Source organism: Pinus tabuliformis, chromosome J (assembly GCF_031772625.1).
Source record: "Pinus tabuliformis cultivar Carrire ecotype Pingquan chromosome J, CPIR1, whole genome shotgun sequence".
NCBI classification, from domain to species: domain Eukaryota; kingdom Viridiplantae; phylum Streptophyta; class Pinopsida; order Pinales; family Pinaceae; genus Pinus; species Pinus tabuliformis.
Window position 1 is genome coordinate 551,281,216 of NC_142295.1, and position 9,497 is coordinate 551,290,712.

Consider the following 9,497-nt stretch of genomic DNA (forward strand, 5'->3'; position numbering starts at 1 on the left):
TCTGTTTTTGTATATACAGTCCAACCCTTTTTACATCCTACCTTGATCCATATATAGGCAAGCAAACTAAACCACCTCGAGCTTCCTCCTCCAGCATGAGGGGAGCCTCGAAGGTGGCTATTAACTATTCCTACATGCTATTTAATTAATGCATTTATTACAAAGTGCTGAAATGTAATTGCACACAATCCTAATCAAACTAAAACATTAATTCCTTTTTCCTCGTATGCTTGATGCTTTACTGGCTCTTGACACTTGTCCTTTTGCTGATTGAGTTGAGAAGGCTGAGCTACAGATACAATGAATACTGATTTTGGATGCTTGAAAGCGCTGATGGCTCATTAATTGACCAAGAGATGTGCTCCTATTTTAACGGTTTCTGTCTCCCATTTTCTTTCATCATATAAATACCACGCTCCAAACTCTTTAAACCTTTAATGACAACGCATAATAACCATATGCCATATGATCTGAATGCTTCATGGACCAAACAGGTGTACCAACCGAACATGCTGGTAACCCCACCAATACCCTAGTAGCTCGGTCATAAATTGCCTTTGAGAAAACTTTATGAAAATAAACAAAATATTTTATTTTCCCTTCAAGACCTACACCTGTCACTGCTTGAGCTGTTATGAAATCCATGTATGATTTCCCTGCCTGTGTTTGAGACCTTCTTTTTACCGTTAGCTGACCTCATCATCAAAATTCATTGTTTTTCCACAAAACAGCATTCTACAGCAGTTTCGTAGCGCGCTACGAAACTGCTATAGATGTCAAAACAGAACCTATGTATCTTTGAAGCATTTTCTGCTTAGATTCATGATCTCTTCAGACATTTGTACAGCTATTAGGAACCTAAATAGTTTTAAGAAGATGAAACTTGCTTCTGTCATTACATATCACAGCAAACTTGATTAGCATCAAACCAATAAAAAGCTTCATAAATCCCAACTGGAACGTAAAATCACTGTAGTATTCCTTGTTGTCTTCAAATCTTCAAATGAAGTGGTCTTTTTCAAAGTACAGATCTTAAAGTTGGAAGAATTCAACACTTGGACATTAATCTCCTCAGGATTATCAGACCAAACTATCTCACCCTTCTGTACCAATTTGACTGGGTCTACATATATCAACTTCGGCTTGTCTGTCAGAATCAGCTGCATCTTTTTGTTGTAAAGTTTCCGAATTTTCTTAACCAATGAAACCATCACAATGAACTCCCCTGGATCTAGAAATTTCTCCCATTTAGAGTCAAAAGCATCGATAGTATAACATTTAGCCTTGTGCTCCTTATTCTCTACTGCCACTGATGATGAGGCCAACTCTTTCTCTTTGGGAGGTGCTTCATCATTAGTAGAACCACATCCAGCATGTGAAAGAAGCCACCCAGCATCTTCAGCTTCATCTTCCTTATCAACAGTTAATGGTGGGGCTAACTTTGGAGCCAGCATACCCCTAACATTATCCCAGTCAACTCCCTTGAAGAAAGGATGGCTCTTGAGAGAAGCATACCCTTCAGGACCAGAAGCCAATCTTTTAGATGGGTCCATATCCAGCAAACAATCAATAAGGTGCCGTGCTTCAGAAGGAAAATATTTAGGAAATTTGAAACCTCTATCCATGATCCTTTGGAATGTGAGCTACTCACTGCCATCTTTAAAAGGTGATATGTCAGACAGCATCTGATACAAAGTGCAACCTAGTGCCCATAGATCATTTCCAGTTTGTTTGAGTTTTCCATCCTCAAACCATTTAGCGCAGCTAAGGCCTTCGACTTATTATATACAAAATAGCCCTCTCCAACTCTAAAAATCATCTTCACCTGAAACTGTAATATGAATTTGAATGAAAAGATCATAACTGGCGCAGAAAGGAAAACATTCAAAGAGTATATTCCGGTCACCATTATTTGACAAAGTGCTCCAGTTTCTCTGATATAAATTGCACAACCTCTGACAACCCGTGCAGCACCATGGCATTCAATTGCTGGATGTAGGTTATGAAACATATCCCAATCAGGTTGTATGAATTCTCCAGCAACAAGGTATTGTAAGTAACAGAGGAAATATAGTTCTTCATGGGCAAACTTATATTCTGCTTCTTGAGATTTTGTTTTTTAGGCCATGAAGAGCTTGGTTAATTTAATTCTCAAATTTCAGAGCTGTGATATGAACCGGTGCATTAAGTAGAGCCGAGGATCCATCTGTTTCTTCTGGAAGCAACCTCGATCTTCTCTGTAATATATTATGAACAAATGAACTTCTTTTCTGAGAAGTCACATCAGATAAAGTATTTACTGCTTGGAAGATATCATATGGTTGGGCACGAGTTGCAAATGAACCGCCAGATGAAGATTCACTGGTTTTGTTGTCTGCTACTTGAATTCTCCGCCATCCTACTCCATGTACATAAAAATACAACTTAGTTTTGCAAAAAAAACTCGGGCTTCTATCAATTGTCTCCTAGGCGCGCAGCAACAAACAAACTCAAAATGTGAGCAACGCTCAAGCATCCCGCATATGAATTGCAAAGCCCTATCCATCAACAGCGAGTTTGTCATCAGTCTTTTCCCACAGGTTTGAGGGCATCCGTCAATGGCTTTACTAGAGCAATAGAAATCTCCCCAGTAATCTTTGCAATTACTCTGTAAACGAACTCTCTTACAGCTTTCATTGCATTTACAAAACCGCTCTGTTTGTTTAGAGGTGTATGATATGTACAGAATTCAGATGCTTGAATTACTCCATTCTCATATCCTTTAAAATCAACACTATTTGGTGTAAGCACGATGACCTCCTTTTGCGCAATCTGCAGATGGCAATGTTATCAAAAACCATGGCGATTTCTCTCTGAATTGCGTTGTAGATGGGCGGTCTCTGATCAATTCTGAATGTCCACTTTTAGGATAAAAAATCATATTGCAGACGTTCCTGTCCTTCACAAAATGATGACAGAAGTCCGACAGTAGACACGCCTCCAGATCGCTGCTCCTTTTTGTTTTCCCACATCTTATCTTGCTCTTCCTTGGATACTAACACGTGGTGGACCTCGCCTCAGCCTTTTTAGTGTCGGTGGAAGTTTCACTCTCACCCTTGTTATTAATAATGACAGAATCATGAACAGATGTTACATTCCCTTTCATTAACCCCTCCTTTTACCGAACAGATGCTACAGTCATCTAAGTCTCTCTAAAAATCCGCTGTTACAAATAACACGATTTTTCACAAGCGGAGAAAAGCCTGACGGTGGGTATGCAACTAGAAATGCCGTATTACAAATGACTTTCCTGGTATCTCCAGTGTCGACCTCCATAATTGAGACATATGTCATGGTGACAGCGTCCAAAGGTGGAGCATTGTTACAGCTCAGTTGAGTTTATTTGTCGACATATTCTCCACACAGCTTGAGAAATCAAACAATATAACCAAGCTAACATTGATAGATGATACCGACGCTTTTATATCATTTGCATGAAATATTGTGATTTCTGTATGCGCAAGAGGGCGCCACAGTAAAGAGCGTTGATAGGCAGAGGCAACTCAATTTTGTTGTTTTATCTCTGAATTCACAACCCTTACATATGCTACCTGACCCAGAAAATATAGAAAATTAATCTTAAAACATGTCCTTACTTCCTTCTCGAGGATCTTGGTTTTGTGTAGTTGCATACAAACTCCTCTTGCAGCTGTACCCTCAAATGAAAATCCTTGCCTATGACTCTCCAAAACTGGACTACGAGAGCATATCTGGATTCCAGTTCCCTCACGATCAAACGATGGATTAGGGACCTCCCATAAACAAGAATCATGATTCTCCAGCTCCCCTATGGAAGGTATTAGATTCTTTACCTTTATATAACCTCCATTCAAAATATCAGCGCAGCTATCTCCAAGGGAAGTATGATATGTTTTAGAATTAGTGTAGTCCTGTGAGGCCACAGACAACATTTCCCCCAGCATTCTTTCTTCTTCAAAATATGCATCCATACGTCCATTTGGAACTCTGTACTGAGAAAAGCTTATATTAACTGGAAATTTTGGGAACTCACTTTCCACAGATGGAAGACATGCAGATTCACATTGCATCCTTGGAGTGTCTAGCATAGCATCAACCTGTGTGTGAATTGTGTCCTCCTCAGCTACCACACTTTAAGAGTTTGAACTAGTGTCGTCCAGAAATATGTCTAACCATTTCATAAGTGGCGCACTATCTCCAGTTGTATCAATTAAAATCTTCGATGATATTTTTGATAGTAAATGTAAATTTACATCAATCCCCTCCATTGGCTTTGACTGATCTTCTGATTGCACTTCAATGTCACCAGAGTAACCAAGGGAGGGATTTTTCTTTGTAGGAGATAAATCACCCTTCTCAAGTGATGCCGTGTACTGTTCTCCACTTTTTTCACCAAGTCCACTCTTCACTGAGAAGCAGTTTAGCTGCATCATCATAGGGTGCCTCCTTGGACACACTGTCACTGCTCTCATCAACATTCCTGGAGGGAAGCAAAACTCTATACAATAGGCATGCTAGGATTTGGACCCTTGCTGAAAACTCGAACCAATTCCCAATTTCGTAGCACGCTACGAAACCACGCAAACAGGTAGCGCTGCGAAACTGCTAAAAATAATTCAGGCGCTGCGAAAACACCCATTCTTTAAGCCAGGCTAAAAAATTTTGACTACAACATTTTCAGTGATAACACAAGGAAAAGGTATCGTGAATGGAGATCCCTCTTTCAAACCCATATCTCCGCGCATGTGAAATCTATACAAATGCATTCCCTAAACTAAAGGTCTATCAACTAATGAAGTAAATTTCGATTGCATAAATGCCTATATGCGATGTATGAAGGAAAAATTTCTTATCAGGAAATTTTTTAATTTATGGCCAACTGAAAAATCCTTAAAAAAATGGAGTGATTCCAAATAGAATCCAAAAGGACACTAAGATCTACATATAGGTTTCAAGGGCCTCTTCATAGCAATATTCCACAATGTTGAAGGTTGCAACAGAGTATTTAAGAATGGGCCATACTTCTTTAACTAATCAAGATTGTATCTTAGTTATTTGATGGAGCGATTTGATCCAAAAAAAAAATATTTTTCCTTTTCCCAGTCTAGATCAAGCTCTATTCTCTCCCTCTAGAATTCTAGCGACAAGAAATTTTGGAAGGGAGAGGTAGCAAGCTAGGAACCTTTGTTAAATTATGTATATTACTCTTCAGCTGAGATTTCCGTGAGCCAAATATTTCCACGAGGACAGGTTTGATCCTTGACTCCGATTTTAGTTGTTGATGAACTGAAGAAGGATGCCGGTGGCGGGAAATCAGGGAATGTTTTCCAAAGTTAGTCTACGGCCAAGCGAGATACATGTTCCATTATAACTGTTGGCTGATTTTGTAATTTCGGTTGTTAGTTTGTTCGGCCAAAAGGCCTGAATAAGAAAATGTCTGTAATTAGTGGAAAATGGCTAAGGCTGAAAGGATGTATAAGATATAGATCATAGGTAGGACTAGCTAACAAACCATCGACTATAATTTCATTTTCATGTAATCTGGGTATTGCCTCAGCTCTGGGGCTAGACTTGCATTGTTATGTACATTTTCTGAATCGAGTAATACAAGAAAACCACCATGATTTTCATACACAGTGTTTAATTTACCTTTGATGCATAGTTGAGTGCTGAGCCTTTTCGTTCCTTAGATGGGAAATGATCTGGTTGGCTAAGGCCCAGCCAACCTATCTCGTTTACTCCTTGTACTTTCGTTATTCAGAAAGACCATGTGAATATTTCCTTTTGTAGCTGCTAATGGAAAAAGTGTCCTCATACACGTAATTTTATTAATAAGAAAAACAATTACATCTGGAATTTTGCAAGAGTTTACATCCAAACAATAAAACACTCTTGCAATGAGCTATTTATAAGCTCAAATGTCCTAACTACATCTAATTATGGATCACTTATTAAATAACAAGTGTTCACTTAAAATAAATGCTATTCAAACAACTTGCTAACAAATCTCCTAAATTAGAGCCTAAGATACGACACATTTGTAGAGTCATATGTTGTTACAACAATATACTAATTCTAAATGTCTCCATTAAATAATTAAATATTCTAGATTAAATATTTATTAATTTAATATCTTAAACTAATAATTATTTTATTCCAACTTTATAACCTATGATAATATTTTATTTTTGGATCATCTAACAGCTATGTGGTGTGACAGTGCTAATATTTATTTCTGAAATTCTGATTTAAATCTCTTTTGTAGTTAAAGTGTGAAACAGATCTGTGGCTTTGGGAGTTAGCTGATTTTATTTCATTTATGAAATTCCTTTCTCGCATTTTCTTTACTCTCAATCCTTGTCTCAATTCGCTTTCGCTCAAGTCGTGCAGGAATCTCTTTCCTGCACCAATTCATGTAGTTTCCTGCACTTTGGTTCAGTTCTTCATTTTGCAGCAAACATTGAATTACTTTCCTGCATATTATTTCCAGTTATTTTGCAAGTGAATGAACTGTTAACTTCAGTAATTATCTTCAGCATTAAAATTATATCTCCAGAATATCTGAGAACAGTTGCATGAATTTATCATAAACATGTTATACTTGCATTTTATGTCTTATGAACAAAGAATAGAAACACTTCGAGTGGATTACCAAAGTTAGTTGACACATGCAGATCACTTAGACTATTGTCTTGATTCCTTTGAGTTGCTTTCATTTCATGAAGTTTACTTCCTTTGCAAGATTTAATTAATTAAAGCATTTCTTTTCCACAGATAATTTACTTCAGGATTTCATTTGCAGTTGCAATTCTTTTTCAGCACATCTTTCAGTCCTTTCGAAAGTAAGTTGGAAACTGGGTGAAGGAAACTCTACCTTGGTGCAAGAGCTGGTCTCTTGTCATAGAAACAGAGTGCTCTAAGCCCTGAAGCTTAGAGCACCTTCACTAAGACATAAATCTTCAGTAAGGGAGGTCAAATATACTTTTACATAGAGACACTGTACCTGCACTAGTGCAAGCAGATTGCAACAGTGTAGGAACAGGTTGTTTGTGTAGAAGGAAGATCAAGAGGAAAATAGATCTCTACAAGGACCCACTTGTCAGACTGTTAGCCATCCATCTAAAGATGAGCATAACATTTCATTCCAGCATTAAGATTGTTTTAGTTGTGTGAAAACTCCTTTACTTGATTTACTTGCAAATTGTTCTTTTGCATCCCATCACTAGAGTTGCTTTGGTGTCAATTGCCTTTACGATTGTTTTCTGTCTGATTTTGCAAGCATTTCCTTTAAGAAGTAGGATTAGGAATATGAAATGTTCATAGCACTTCTGGTATTTCCTGTGCTTTGTCTCTAAGTGTAGGAAACCCCCAGGTTGACAATTAAGTGTTGAGAAGTTCGCTTAAGCACAATTCCTGCACCCAACATTTTGGCACTGTTGCCAGGGAGGCGATTTGAATTGGTAAGAATTTTCCATTTTTTGCAAAAGGGGTAAGTCTAATATTATTTTTTCCTACAGAGTGCTTCTATTGTTTGAATGAATTTATAGGTTCTGATTTATTTTTTTGAAAATTGCAGTTTTTATTTGAATTCCATTTGGTCATTTTTTAAAATGAATGCCTAAAAGAGGTAGGGGTCTTAAGCCCACTAGGGGCCAAAGAAATACTGACAAATCTGATACCAAAAATCATATTGGGCCTTCTTTTGCGAGTAGAAAGTCCAAACAAACTCAGACTCATCACGCAGGAACAATCCACCTAGGCTCTGGTAGCAGTGGTCCAGGTGTGACACAACCTATAAAGGGGAAGAAGGGGACTGTTGGAATCCATAGTCAACCTTCTCAGCTTGTTGAGAGTGGTTCATGTGGAAGAACAACAATGGAAGATATGGAAGACCATGTAGAAGGAAGTGGTAAAAATCAGGTAAATGAGGAATAGTCCACTTTCAGATTCCCGATTGTGAATCCTAATATACAAGTACAAATGAAAAATATTTCACCATCAGCTCTTCTTCACTTCTACAGTAAGGTACATGAAGATCCAAACTCTTTCTTATTTGTGTTTGATATTTTGTGTAGAATTTATGATTACTCATTTGATGCCCAGAAGTTAAAGTTTTTTCTTGCAACTCTCAAGGACGCAGCACTCCTCTGGTTCATGGTGTTAGTGTCAGTCTTTCCAGCCTTCCTCCAGTGATCAAATATGCTCTTACAAAGTGGTCTCAGAGTTTCCAAGTCAAATTTTGTCATTTCAAAGAGTTTTCAAGCAAAATTTGGTCACTAGGCATTAGGTCTAGGGTTTGCTTTCACTCTTTCTAAAATTGCCCAAATGCCAATCTATGTCACTATTCAGCTGAGTCTATCATCATTCATAGGGTTTTCATTATCATGTCAGTGTCTAATGAGTCATTTTACATCTTGTTCATGCTTCAGTCGCACCTAGGCAAGCTCATTTCCCTCTCCTAGGGTTTTGATGGCAATATCTCTTGGACAGTCAAATCATTAGTGAAACTTGTATCCTGATGTTCATACACCTTCCCCTATCCTTAAAGTACCTTATCAAATGCTTCCCATCACTGAGATCCCCCAAAATCCTCATTTTTGCACAAACCCTAGTTTCTAGCTACAACCTGGCAATTTTCTAGGTTGGGCCTGTGTTTTGCCCTTTTGGACCCCTTCCCCTCACTCAATCTCTGAGATTCCACTTTCCCCTGCTTCCTAACATCCCTCCCTACTTCCAAAAATTTCCCCAAGAATTTAGAAGCCCCCTATCCCCTTCATTTCGCTCCATTTCGACAAAATTCCTTGTTTCACACATCGGGACAAGTCGCACTCAAATGATGTTCCAGAGCAATAAAAGATGAATTTTGGACAACTGAGAGAGGTTTTTGTCCATAACATGCCAAAGAAGAAAAACCTCCTTCACTTTTTGCACAGGTGTCATGGTTTTAGAGAAATGTCAAAATTGCAATCGCCAGATCCAAGGAGGTTGGACAAGGCACTAAAACGACAGAAAAGGCCCGATCCACTCCAAATTTTGGCCAAAGCCTTTTTGACTGAGCATGGTACTTTATTGGGGACTCTCAGCCCAAATTTCAAGAAATTTGGAGAAAATTTTGTCAATTGTGAATTTTTTGTGCCATTTACAGGTTTTCTCCATTAACGCGTCTCACCCCCCGCGCGACCCTTCATCCTGGCAACTCCATTTTGCAAAAACTCAGCATTTCCAGATTTTTCATGAGAAGTTACATATGCTCATCCATGGACAAGAGATTTTATGAAGTTTTGGGCCTCCAGAAAGTCAAAAAACAAGCAAAAAATGACATTCTGCCACATTTTTGAGACACAGAAAGTAGTCTTGGGAGATTGCACTTTTGGAGGGGAAAATGACCACCAAATTCAGAAATTCTAGTTGGGTTGGAAAGTAGACTCACACACCTTTCCAACAAGCCTACTCTTGCTCAATTTGGACACCCAGAAGTG

The 9,497-nt window shown here is 38.3% G+C and overlaps 1 pseudogene; it reads right to left on the reverse strand.

The window, feature by feature from the left end:
- Window positions 1-941: 941 nt before the first annotated feature.
- Window positions 942-1,553, reverse strand: LOC149228194 (3-phosphoinositide-dependent protein kinase 2 pseudogene; annotated as a pseudogene).
- Between the last annotated feature and the right edge of the window lie 7,944 nt (window positions 1,554-9,497).